Raw genomic sequence first — 14,782 nt, 5'->3', positions numbered from 1 at the left:
CCGGCTAAAAAAACTGGTTTTAATCTTATGATTGTACATTACTATATTCGTAGAAAACTGGATATAATACGATGCTAGACATAGTTTTTTCGTATGGATGAGAACCGGTTCCTATTCACCGGATTCGAATGAATACGAGAAAATGAATTACAGACCGACCAATAAGAGTTACTTATCAAGAAGCTACTCTTATAAAAACACGATTTTTACATTAAATATAATAAAGGAGTACAAATATATATATATATATATGCTATTGTAGGCATATTATTTGTAAGCATATCCATACCTAATGTTATAAATACACAGACATATACACATATTCTTATCAAATATAAATACTATACATATGTTACAAGGCTGAGATAAATATGATAAAAAGTGAAAAGAACATCTTTGGGATCTTTAAATCGACATATTAAAAATAAGAAAAATGTCAAAATAGTTAAAACAAAATAACTTTTTAAAAAAATCTATACAAATCCAGGACCAAAAGTAAAGCTAATGAAGATTTGATTATGCTATTGAACACTTGAAAATACCAAAGAAGGGGGGGGGGGATTAAATGGGCGTTTATCCCCCCTAAACTTTAGACTCATGATTTTCCCACCCTTAACATTCTAAAAAGTACATTAGATTAACCCCCTCCAACCTTTAAAACCTCTCATTTTACTCTCCTAAAAAAATTTGACGTCCTAGAACTAGAACCAACCGTAGTTAAGTGACGAACAGACTCTAATAATAGAAAAGCATCACTTTAGGTAATTCTATTTATATAAAAGTAAATGTTTCTTCCTTATTGTACTAGTGAGGAAGAAGTAGGGCAACTGAATGTCTGTTTGTATTACGCAGACAAATAAAATTCCCCCTTTTATCCACATTCAAATAAATACTAAACATATATAAATCATGAATTTTCTATGAATCTTCAAAATGTTAAAATGAAAAACTTTCACCGCTTTTCTATTGGGGGGAATGGGGGGGGGTAATGATGACACAAATGAGCCATTTTGGTCTTTTTTTTGCATATGCTGCAGCTTTTTAAAAATAAGGGTTAATCTGCTAGCGGCTGTATTTAGTGCATCGCAGCCCGACTGGTTAGTCTAGTAAAATTATCAAAATTCATAATAAGTGCAACGCGGTTACAATTATAAATAATATGCATATACATATGTATGTGTGTATGTATGTATGGAATCTGTGTGTATAAAATGAATTATGTAGGATATGAGCATTCAATAATGCATAGACAAACCAACAAAGGGGGTGGCTCATACGCAGCAAGATGAAACATATTATTGTATAATAAAAATTTTCTTTGTCTAGTGTCTTTGTCATTCTGTAATTGAATATCATCATACATTTGTGTATTAATAATACACGAATTTTATTAGTTTAAAACAAGTAGGCTACTTTGTTATAGATAAAACAAACTTGTTCAACTTTTCTTTTGGAATCTCTAATTTATTTTATACTTATAAATATTATTGCAATTTCCAAGCCACACCAAGCATACTCTTATTGCCATATATATACAAATACTATCAAAAATATGATCAATCTTCTACTCTTCCTAACATAACATTAATAAGTACTTAGTTCACTGTAATACACTGAATAAGATGACTTTAGAAATCAGCCGCTATCAAAAATCTTCCACCCCAAGTATCCTATATGATCACTATCAAATGCTCTTTCCAAGTCATATTACGATGTATTGCTATGGGCAGTTTTTATTACATAGAAAAATTCTAATAATTGAAATTAACACATAAAAAACTAAGCTAATGCATTCTTTTATGGAAGCTAACTTTCTTACTAATAGCAGATATTGTGAATAATAGTTTTAATAGTTAAGTAACAGATCTATTGTATAAAGGGTGCAGTGTTTAAAAAAAAACCAATCGCTTCACTCTTTTCAATATAAACCCTACAGTTTTTGTCCAAGCAATGACAATGAGAAAACACTATTGAATTTTGATTTCTACTACCTCTCCTGAGCACTACAGCTCGAGTCCTAGCCCTTGTGGAATTTTTCCCTACGTGGAGAGTGCATATTTTATTACAAATTAAGACAGTTTTGTCTTTTTTTAAAAAGAATAAACTGTCTAAAGTACTTGAAATCTTGTAGATAGACCCCATAATGTTTAGAGTTTTTGATGGGGCATATAAATCCCTTTCTATAGACGCCTTAACCAGAATTTCTGACTCAATCCTTGCCAATTTGGCATCAAAAAGACAGACCAATCAAACATTGAGACATGACTGCTCTGTCTTTAAAAAAAAGAACAAACTGTCTTAAGTACTTAAAATCTTGTAAATAGAACCCTTAATGATTAGAATTTTTGATAGGACATGTAAATATCTGTCTATAGACACCTTAATCAGGTTTCTAACACAATCTGAGCCATTTTGGCATCAAAAAGAAAGATCTGTCAAACACCAAGAACTAGAGAGACTTGTCATGTCTAAATGTTTGATGGGTCTGTCTTTTTTATGCCAAATTGGCTAGGATTGAGTTAGAAACCTGGTTAAGGTGTCTATAGAAAGGTTTTTACATGCCCCATCAAAGATTCTAAACATTATGGGGTCTATCTACAAGATTTTAAGTACTTAAGACGATTTGTTGTATTCTAATCTCCATGTAAGGAAAAATTATCCACAAGGGCTAGAACTCGAGCTGTAGTGCTCAGGAGATGTGAGTAGAAATCAAAATTCAATAGTGTTTTCTCATTGTCATTGCTTGGACATGATTTGGGTCATTTTTTGTTAGTTTTTGACTAAAACTGTAGGGTTTACATTGAAATGAGTGAAGCGATTGGTTTTTTATACCCTTAAATGTATATACAGACAACTAACTCCCTTCATTTTTCAAAGACTTCTTTCGTCTGCTTCTAAATAATTTTCTACTACTTGGCTGTGTTATTTTAGGCGACACCATTGGTTGATTTTCAATGACCCAATAGAAAGGTTGTACAAGGTGGTTGCGATGGGGAGATACAGTTATTTAACCCTTTCTCCCTCTAGTGTTTTACTCTAATAGCTAAGTTAAATTTAATTAATTATTTTAAATCCATCGCGAAATAAGATAGTTGGAATTTAATCTTACTTGAAGGAATGAATATCAAAGTCTAGAAATCTCTTTGCTTTACAATCTGTATTTTTATCTATAAATCTTACATTGAATAGATATTGTTGGCTTTTAGGATAATTTTACACCAACGGAAAGTGTAGTACAAACAAACTTTTAAAAAACCATTATGTGTGCATTTTTTTTTTGTAAAGTTAGGGTTAGGTTAAAGGTCCAAAAAGGTGCTTTAAGAATCATCTAAATGAAACTAGGTGGGGGGTTTACTGTGGTACACTCGCATTTTCGAGGGATTACACCGGTTTTTGTAATGTAAAGAAGGATAACCTACTTTTGACCTGAAAGCATTATCATTTTATCATTTGCCATATAAAAAGCATAAACCAGTGATGCAAAAACTCTACGAGCTTATAATGTGTAAATAAATATTATCATCATAAATATTTTTTATAGAATGATATAATACTCTCTCATACAGTAATAATAGACAAATTTATGATATATTCGGTAAAAAATACACTTTGTGTAAGACGTCAAAACCATTTTTTTTGAGGGAGGGGGGGGAATGGGTTACATTTTGGGAGTTAAAAGGTTTGAGGTGGGTAATCTAATGTATTTTAAAAATTCTTGAAGGGGGTAAATGGTTTTAAAGTTTAAGGGGCGTAAACACCCCTTTACTTCCACCCTTTGACGTCTGTGCATTTAGTCATATATGTTAAAAATGTAGGGGGAATAAAAAATGCCTACTTAGAGTGTATAAAGATATATTTTTGTGACATTCCAATACTATCTACATTCAAGATCAAATACATTTTTTTCTGTAATTCCAATTGTTTTAGAATAGGAATTCAATAAATTGTTTTTTTTGTTGCTAAAATATGGATTAAATTATGAGTAAAAAGACTCATTTAAAATAATAATCATTCTAAAAGTTAGGTTAAGAATGATGGTCCGGCTTCCACATTTGTTTAAAATCTAAAGTACACAATTCGGTATCCTTAAAAATTAAATACAGAAGGACATACAACACTTAAAGAGCAGATTCGCTTCTAAAAAAATTGAAAATAATTTAACTCTACAGAAAATTTAGATAAAACTTATGGCATCTAGGTGTGGGAGAGCATTAGATTAACCTAAAACCATCCCTGGACCTATATAAAGCAATTTTAAATTTCATCGATTTATTGGTTACCGAAATCTTACGAGAAACAATAAAATAAAACTAATGTAAAAGAAACAGGATGTTTATGAGTCTGTCTGTGAGTACTAAAGGATATTTAACTATCAGCTGAACCGATATGGTTGTCCTTTTTCTTTTTAAACCTGAGGTGAATTCTTAAAAAAAAACTTTTTCCTCACTAAAATCAGTTTGCCCTACTAAAATTTTAGTGAGGCAAAATTATCCCCTCTAAGTTTTTAGCGAGCCTCACTGATTTTAGTGAGACAAACTGATTTTAGTGGGGCAAAAGTTTTTTAAGAATTCACCTCTGAAATTTAAAATGTGGAGGGGTTTTCCCACCACCCGCCACCTCAAGTTCCCTTATATAGTCCTCTAAGGATGTAGCCCTTTATATACTTGATAAAACTGCCAAAACAAAATGAAATAAACAATATCTTCCGAAAATATATATGCCTATGACAAGAAAGTTTCCCTGTTTAGTGTTTACTATGCACCAAAGTGCAATATTTAAGGTCATTTACCTACAGACAGATGAGAGGACACCACATACTTATATGAGACAATTATATTCATACATACATGTATTATAAAGGTATTGTCCACATACCATAGAGGGGAGATTATTCACAGTGTAACGGTGATTAGACAGTGGACGAAAAATTTATTAACATTATCAAAAGAAATACAGTTTGTACGTACATAAGGGCAAGATTTAATGAAAAGTTCCCAAAGTTTTACTGCTAGGAAATAAGATAACGCGCTTATAAAAAGTTTGGGATCAAAAGGGAATGTGATTCTGACAAACAATTATAAGTGAAAAGTTCCCCTCAACCCCATTCCCCTTTTTCTCCCCTTTCTTACCCACTTCCCTTTCAGCTACACAAAAAAACAAGTTTTACTCAAACTTTGCTCCAACAAAATATTAAATTTTTGGCAATTTCAAATGGAATTAATTGGCGGAATAGCAGCCCTTGATTATTTACAGTCCGAAGAAGATATAAGAAAAAAATAAGAAATTTTGGAAACACTTACTGACAACATTATTACAACATCTATAATGTATCAGTAACACACTTCTAATAATGAGTGTACAGTATCTTATTCCTTGTCCTACCCAGGGGTGGACATCAATTAATTGTGTACACATTTATTGTGTGGTCTTCTTACATAACCTTATTAATTACATGCCAAGTGCTTTCCCTCAATGTTCATTGCGAGCACAGAGTACAACCCCCTTATTTATTTAATAACTTGAAAATAATCAGGATAGGTTTTCCTCATCAGGCCTAATCCCTTCAGGGGTCCCTAACCCTACGAAGCTACCATATATCGTGTAAAACCTAACCTAACCTGTCCTAAAGTAAAAAAAGAATTACACGAAGTACCCACCCCATTTATTTTCAAATTATTATAATAAGGGGGATTATGTGCTCGACAAGGTACTTTGTTGGACTACGCCACACACCACATACATACACAAAGACAAAAGCACAATTACACAAAAAATGCTTTCACTATTGACACTAAACAATGTATATTGTTTCTAACATTATAAACATAGACTTTGAAGACAAGGCCTAGACTTATTCAGAATGTCTGATTTAAATTTTATATTGTATAACAATTATGTCTCGGACCACGTGCGTCTGTCACCTGGAAAATTGATGTTTCATATTTATCCAGTTTTCTAAACCAAATAGGGCAATCTGTTCATTAAGTAAAATTCCAGAAAAATTATATAGAATGTTCAAAAAAGGTTATATTCAGGAAAGGCGTTATTTTCCTAAAATTCTTAAATCATCTGATGCTTGGCTAACATTTAAAAAACAATCATATACAAATTATATTTCAAACAAGTTGAAAAATAAGTTTGTTTTCTATTATTATATATCGTTATATACATACAGAGATAGGGAAAGAAAGCTTTACATAATTTAATTCATAATCATAGTAATGGATTTAATTTTAATGGATCTTACATTTGATTATATGTACTCTAATAAAGTGAAACTTGTAGCTGGCTGAAATAAGGATCTCCTTATTCCCCCCCATCCTACTGAACGAAATGACCAATTATCAATCAGATATGTCCATGTTAGCAACCTAAATTGACGACTTTTATAACACTGTCATCATATCCACTTACCGTATATGCTATATCCATTTGCATAGTTTTATTTTGATAATTACGTAAAAATATTATTATACAATATACATAAAGTAAAGCATAAACAGAAAATGATGCCAGAAAAAATAAATCAATTTTCTTTGACTTCCTGTGACGGACAGGCAAAAAGGATTATTCATTTTTCATAAGGGAAAAAAGGACATAAACAAATATTTAAAGGAATATTATCATAGTTTAGCAGTTACCAGTTAGATGTATAAATGGATCTAACTGAAGGGTATTATAACTGGGGATTTTGGGCTGTTTATTAAACTAGTCCGCAAAGTTTAATAATAACGTTTTCTTAATCGTGGCCTTACAACTTTTAATGAGTTTTGATTGGTTGGTTCTTTGTGTTAAGTTTTTTAACGTTGAAACCATTAATTGTAATCTACGGAAGGGGTAATTGAGGATTAATTTATCGGCCATTATCTTATCCCTTTAGATCCCTGAATATAACTATTAATCTGAAAGTATATTTAATATGTTGTTAATTGTCTTATTTAAACATATATTAAAACTATATTAATTCTCAAGTATTATCGAATGCTTAATTAAATTATTTTGAAGTTATGGCATTTTAGCAAATCTTATGTGTATTTACCAAAACAAGATATTAAAGATAAAATTAAACTAGCTCTCCACATAACTGTAAACTATTCATATTCCTAAATATGAAAGAAACAAACTAACGGACAAAAGGTTGTTTTAGATTAGCTACGATTCTTTTATGATTTGCAGAAATTTAGACATTTGGGTTAGTTATGGTCCAAATTTTAACTCTAAATTTTACTCAAATGAAATTTGTATGTAAGATATGGTCTCTAAAGAAATAAATTCTTTGATTTTCAAGAAATATTCTACATGACTTTCATTTTATTGTTCGTTTGACATTGAAACAAGGATAGCCTTATCTGAGCGTCGATATTATTTTGTAAAAGAGTTTGAAAATTTTTATCCTAGTTAAAGAGATCGACATAATATGATTATACGATATTTATTAAGGAGACTAACACCATTTCTATTCTAAGAAAGAAAATTTATGCAGTTTTACTCTAGTCGTACATGTGTATTTTCTGCTTTAGGTCATGTTAGGTTATGTGGATCTACTGCAGTTCACGGTAAAATATTGCTGGTAACTAATATTGCCAAAAATCTAGGAATTTTAAATGCTGCTAGCTGCCAAACGGCTGAACGTACAGATCATGCCCGCACACTGTTTTAAGCGACATAAGAAGGCCTACAGGTAATCTGGAATAGCCATAAATCAATAATGCATAATTATTTCGCAGTGCAGAGAAAAAGGCCTATTTTACGTGTTTTTTCTTCAGTGAAGCTTCTGCTTTCCCTGTGCATCATTGGATCTTGGCTATTCCAGATTATTCGTAGGCTTTCTTATACCGCTTAAAATGGTGTGCGGGTATTATCTGTTCGTTCAGCCGTTTGGCAGCTAGCAGCCTTTAAAATTCATAGATTTTTGGCAATATTCGTTACCAAAAATATTTTACCGTGAACTGCTGTAGATCCGGTTATGTTATATTGGGTATAGGTTAGCCGTGCTGGGTTATTGCATCGCATGTTTAGGTTCTATTGGGAAAGGGAATAGGCATAGGAAAAAAATAGCCCCCCCCCCCTTATTTTCAATTTACTAAAATAGTATGGGGGTTGAGGTTCATCTTTGGACACAATAACAAATAATCATAAGAGTCAGCAACCTTATGTGCTATAGAACACATAGTACGCGAGTAAAATCTTATTTTACATACAAATTTGTGTATTAAAAACTTTAATACCATTGCCAGAACACAAATAATATTTAGTATCCATTAAAATAAAAGTTTTACACCAAAAATAAAAGTTTATGTGGCAGCAAATATAATTGTCAAACTTCAGAAGTCGGGATGTTGAAATCATCCTTACTCAATTAATTTTCGGGAGAGCAGAGAAAAGTGAATTATCTGAACTTCTAATAAGAAAGATTAGCAATCCCCTAAAGAAGGTGTATCAACTTTTTTTTTATAGCTAGCCGGTTCTTTTAGTAAGTAGTAGATGTAAAATTTTTCATAGAATTCAGATATGCAATCGGTTTATGTAGACCTCTTATTTTTAAGTAATTTAAGTTTAAAAAAAAAAATCAAGTCGATCTTAAGGTACTAAAATGCAACAAAAAAAAGAAAGAAAATGGCCATTATGAACAAAAATAGTAAGATCTTTAATTTGACACCTTACTTTTTCAATTCTGTCAGGTAATTATTGAAAAAATCGATTTTTTAAAACCCACGAGAATAAAAACTTTGAACTTAATTTTATCATTTCACAAGTAAAAAAATATGGGTTCATATATACCTTTAGAATCAGAAAAATATTACGAATCCATTGTAAGCAAAATTGAGAAAAAAAAGTTTACAATATAGTATATAAACTACAATAAAAGGAATTATATGAAAATATCATATTATATTGTACAGGCAACGTCTTAATTCTTGAATTGAGTATAAAAATGGGAAGGGGGTAAAGAGGGGGTAAAAAAGGGAAGACGATAGTGTTGCCTGAACAAAAAATATAATTGGCCATTTGTTTATTTTTTTATTTTTTTACTTTTTTTCAATTTTGCTTACAATGGATTCGTAATATTTTTCTGATTCTAAAGGTATATATGAACCCATGTTTTTTATGTCTGTTTGAGAAAATATTTAGGTCTAAAGTTTTTCTTAAACCGAAGTTAAAAAAATAGATTTTTTCAATAATTACTCAACAGAATTTTAAAAGTAAGGTGTCAAATTAAAGATCTTACTATTTTTGTTCTTACTGGCCATTTTCTTCGTTTATTTTGTTGCGTTTTAGTACCTTAAAACCGACTTAATTATTTTTTTAAAAAACTTAAATTACTTAAAAAATAAGAGGTCTACAAAAAAACCGATTGCATATCTGAATTCTATGAAAAATTTTACATCTACTACTTACTAAAAGAACCGGCTAGCTATAAAAAAAAAGTTGATACACCTTCTTTATCTACAGGCAAAAGTATGATACCTTTTTTTTGGTTTAGATGGAATATGTTTTTTTTAGTAACGAAAGCTATTCTAAAACTTTGAATGATAAAGTTTGAATTTTCTAGTGTGGATAGCACTACTTATAATTTTTTTTTTTTTTTAGGATTAACACCTTTTTTAAAAATAATTTCATAAATGTTTTTGGGAAAAGTTTTCTACATTTTTTTCCTGTAATAAGTTCAACTTTGGTAAATAGAAGCTTATTTATATGTTGGTGTAAATATATTGATAATAATAAAAATGTAGGTGTTAAAACCATAATATTCTTTCATAATATATAATACTGAAAATGTATGTATTGTATATCTGCCGTTAACTTTTTGTTCCTCCCCGCAAATAAATCATAAAATATTACTGCGTGTGTGTACCATGTATGTACAATAGCAGCACAGTGCCAACATGGATAGGTATTATTAATATGAAAATAAATCATAAAATATAACTGATAATAGATTTGTCTTTGATTAAAAAAAAGCAAATTGTTCTTTCAAATAAAGGCAAACAAATTGCATAAAACGACAAGAAATGATATTTAGATGGTCTAGGCTGCAAATCAGGTTTAAACAGCTAATAATAATCTTCAAAAAAATTCAATCAAACAACTGGAATAGGTATTTATCATATCGTATTTTAGACAGTTTTCCGCGGAAAGTAAATTAAAAATATAAGCTTAAAAACAAATTATGTTCTGTTATTTTTAACAAAAGAAGGAAATCCCGATGAAAACTAGCTTAAATTAGCTTAATATTATTAGTTGTAAGAGAATCATAGACAAACTTCATGGTGACTGATATTTTTGAGGAACCTTAGAGAAAGCATTAAATAATTAATTGATAAAATATTACAAAAAATCTAAGATTAATGCCTTATTAAATTTATAGTGTCTCTAAGACAACCAATTCTTTGAATGCATGACTTATTTCCCAACTCTGTATAGCAATGGATATTGCCTGATTAATTCCCAAGGCATTTTCAAACTCTTATTTTGTCCATCTGACACTTTTCTATAGTATATTGCTCTGTCCTTGAGTGAAGCAACTATAACCATTTATCTAGCTTCCAAGAAAACTGAAACTCTTCCCTTAAACTTTACGAATAAAGTTTACAATTTATGTAGCAACGCAATAAGATAGGGATGCATCAATGGATGATAAAATAATCATCCATACATTTTTTTAAACCAAAGATTTGTCCGAAAGTTCATTTTCATTAAATTTAGTTTTGGGGGAGGGAGCCTTAAACCTGAGTGTTAACAAATTCCTAAAAGTTAACAAAAACTCAAAAACTGCTATTAAGCTCATGTGATCTATGATTAAAACGTTTACATTAAATTTACTGAACACGTCAAAAATTACATAAATATCAATTTAAATTCTAAAGATTTTATATACCTTACTTTTCTCTATGATGTATTTTTGTGAAAAGATTTAAAGACTTGAAAAAGAAAGTGAATGAAAAGGAAAAATAATATTTTCTTAAATTTTAAAAAAAGTTGAGAGGATATTCTGTGCTTTGAGACTTTTTACTTTTAAGTATTTTTGGGACAGTCCATCTAAAATTTGTTTGTTGTTTGAACATAAAGACACAAACACAAAAATAAAGAGGATGAGGTTAGAAAAATGTAAAGAGAGGAGGAAAAAATAAAATATCATAATAAGTAAAGGTAAAACTGGATCAACAAGAACCAACGAAATAAAATACAAAGGCTTTGTCAAAATGTGCAAGAAAAAGAGGCCTAAAATCATTATATTTAAGAATTGCTACCATTTCTATTCTTTCAATTAATATGATATATTGTTATTTCATTTCAAAATTTTGAAGTACCTAAGTTTACCTTTAAATCCAGGCAAAAATTCAGGTTTCTGACAAATATTCAACAAAAATAATTTTAAGAAAAGCAGCAAACAAAGAATTAAATAAAGATTTTTTAAAAGCTAACTGTGAGAGTATGAAGATAGTTTGATTTTTGAATCATTACAAAAGTTTTATGAAAATTTGAATACCATCAAATACTACAGTTCATTTTCAATCTTAGATATCGTCAGCTTGTTATTCCAAAGTTACTTTGGTTACCAATGTGCATGTTTTAAGGACGCATATCCATGTCCTAAAGTATGAGGTGGATTGATATTTTCTGAGTTTATTTTACATTTATGTTACTATAACTTCTCATAGATGGTAATATTTCCCATATCAAACAAAAAGTAAATTCAATAAAGTTAGTTATGTAGTAAAACTCATATATTATATATATGTATATCTATCTTTCTAAGGTTGCTTTTCCTTTCTTAAACAGGCAATTCTATCATCAAACATAATCACCAGAGAACCAATGGGCATCATCAGCTTTATGTTGGGGTGAAATACATATAAGTTCTATTTTTTTGTTCTATCAATATTTAACTATGCATATTCTATCAATATTTAACTATGCATAGAAACTATTTATAAACAATGATTTGTAGTCTAACTTAGTAGCCTTTTCCTTTCAGTAATAACAAAAAACAATTTACATGTTAGATATTTTTGTGAATGCTAAAATCCTTGTTTAAGATTGTACTTCCTGAAAAAATATTTGATTTAAAGCCTGGATTTTTACTGATTGCTTTGAGGTCTTTGCCCTTTTCATATCAGATAGTGATTTATCTATTTTCATATATTATATGCATGAAAAGTTTGTGGAAGTAAGAGAATTTTAAATGAAAAAGTACTTTTGTGTTATTATTTTATAAACTTAAAACAATTTTGTTTTCCATAATATCTGCTTTAGAATAGCATTGTTTTATAGACTATATAATGGCTACGCTCCTAGAGGCCTTTAGGGGCCCCTGAGTCGACCCCATACTTTAAGTTGTTTATAAAAAAGTTTCGGCACCCTCGTCCAGCAAGTCATACAATGGTGCCACCTAGCGGCACTTTTTGGGGCATTCCTTTTCTGGGGGTGATTTCTCTTAGGAGGGTAGTGGTACCCTCCCCCCAAAAAGTTCTAAACCTTCCCAGGACCTATGAAAAGCTACATTTTAAATGAAAACTATATTGGTTCAGCGGTAAGCGAGATCCTTCAGTACAGACAGACAGATGTTACTTTTATGATTTTTTTTGATTAAATCACAAAAATTTCGGTAGATGATTCAAGGCAGAACAGGTTAATTTAGTATAATTTCATATGAAGAATAAATATTATTTGGGTTCATTTTCTTAAAACTTAAGAATTTAAATAGCCCCAATTTTGTAAAGGAACTATAGATAAATAGTATAATATATATTTAAGCTATACAGGGGACAAAGATAGTTAATTTGAAAATTAAAAAACTTAAAAAACTTACAGACAATAAGATAGATTATTACTGTACTACAGTTAAATGTTCTTTTATATAAATATTTCTAAATGGTTTTATAAAAGATATTTGTAAGTTGGTAAACATATTATCTAAATTTGAGCATTTGTTTATTTATTTTTGATATTAGAATATATCTCCCTATGGCTGCATGTAAGTTGGTAAACATATCATCTTACTATGAGCCTATATTTACACATTTTTAAAGTAAATACTTGATGGGATTAGTTCTTAAGCCTTTTACTTCATGCATTGCATACATTATGGGGATACACATTACACATACACATTACACACACACAAACACATATACAAACTTACATAAATACACACTCACACACAAACATACATACACATAAATACACACTCACACACAAACATACATACACATAAACAAACACGCACCCATATTATATAACAGACAAATAAACATAACCTTCAATGTCATAGTTGTATGGTACTTATGCTGATAAACAAATAAACTTTGGGACACAATTTTTCAGGGAAGCTTCAAACATCTATAATAAATAAGGATGGGCTTAAGAAATATCCTATTTTATAAAGTGGTTATGGTTTTTGGCTGAAGACCAAGATTTCAATAACTACTTATCTGTTTTAGTCCTTATTTTAGGGAAGTTTCACATAGGTCTTGGAATGGTTTTAGGCTATTTTATTTTTTACAATTAAGCCTTGGGAAGATTGTAGTCTATTTTTCTATCCCCTTCTACCCCTTTCAATACAGAGCCCTTAGTTGCCAGGAACCAGCGACTAGTTGTTTTAAAAGTAACTAAAGGCTCTGGACAAAGCCACCACTGCTCTGCTCTAAAAGGCTGAAACAAAAGAATTTGTTGAACCTTTTGTAGGCGCATGTCTGTAACATTTCTACATAAAGACATGGAAGTAAATGAATCAAATGGCAAAAAATGCACTTTGCTTTCTCTCTTTAGCCCATTTATCTTTACATTAACATACCCTGTCAACTAATACTTGGTGAAATCTACCTTTTTAAGTAATTAAATTGCTGAGGAAAAAAGGTTTTTTTTTCTAGTTTAGCTTCGAAGCCGGTAAACATCCACTGGATTAGAACCAGTTCTCAGCCATACTGAAAAGTCCCGGGGCTAACAAAACTTAAAATATTTTATTCCAATATCAGCGAAAAGCTGTCTATAATGAAATCCGATAAATAACTATTTCATATCCTAAAAATGGCTTTGACGAGAAAGAAGGTTTGTTGGTTCAACCCCACAATGTATTTTATTTAAAAATATAAATAAATATCAAATAGTATTATGATATTATCAATCTACTTTTCTGTTTTACATACAACCTAAAAATCTACCATAAAGAGTAAATGTATAATTCACAGGGAAGCTTTACATTCTATTAAAGGATAATATTTTCATAACCATAAAAGTTTTGGCGCCGCAAAAAGTTACACTGAATTTCCATAATGGATAAAAGATTTTAGCAAAATAATATTTGTAAAATAATTCTAAAAATTTAGTCCAAAGAAAACCAGTAACCTGCAAATCAGTCGAAGTGTTCTTAAGGGTGTCAAATAAAGGAAATTTTGTACAAAATTTACGGAATATTAAAAAAGCTTACGTTATATTAAGCAATTTATAAAGTTGTCCTTGAAACGTTTGAAAAATGGAAATATTGGCAATGAAATTAAGAATTCTATTTCAATAAACAACGCTTTGATTACATATATTAAGGGGATTAATTTTGCTCAACTTAAAGTGTAGGGGAAATTGTGAAATTGTTTGGCTTTGTTTAATATGACAGCTTTTCTGCTAAAATTTTCATGTAAAGAAATATTTTAACATTATCACACCTTTTTAGCTTAATTTACATTATAGTGATATATACCAGAGTCGATCTAAGACATCGGCCGCTCAATTGATGTAAATTCATATTGTTTTAAGGCCAATGTATAAGAGAACGTAATTATAA

At 30.0% G+C, this 14,782-nt stretch overlaps 1 protein-coding gene across 1 annotated transcript in view; it reads right to left on the bottom strand.

Annotated features, from left to right (window-relative positions):
• The window catches only part of LOC145313893 (uncharacterized), a 69,692-nt gene that overhangs the window by 30,259 nt on the left and 24,651 nt on the right, over positions 1–14,782 (bottom strand). The gene's annotated exons all lie outside the window — the stretch shown is intronic.

Source organism: Acartia tonsa, chromosome 3, assembly GCF_053477335.1.
Source record: "Acartia tonsa isolate MP-2025a chromosome 3, ASM5347733v1, whole genome shotgun sequence".
NCBI classification, from domain to species: Eukaryota; Metazoa; Arthropoda; class Copepoda; order Calanoida; family Acartiidae; genus Acartia; species Acartia tonsa.
The sequence above is the reverse complement of the archived record's forward strand: the minus strand, read 5'-3'. Positions and strand labels throughout refer to the sequence as shown.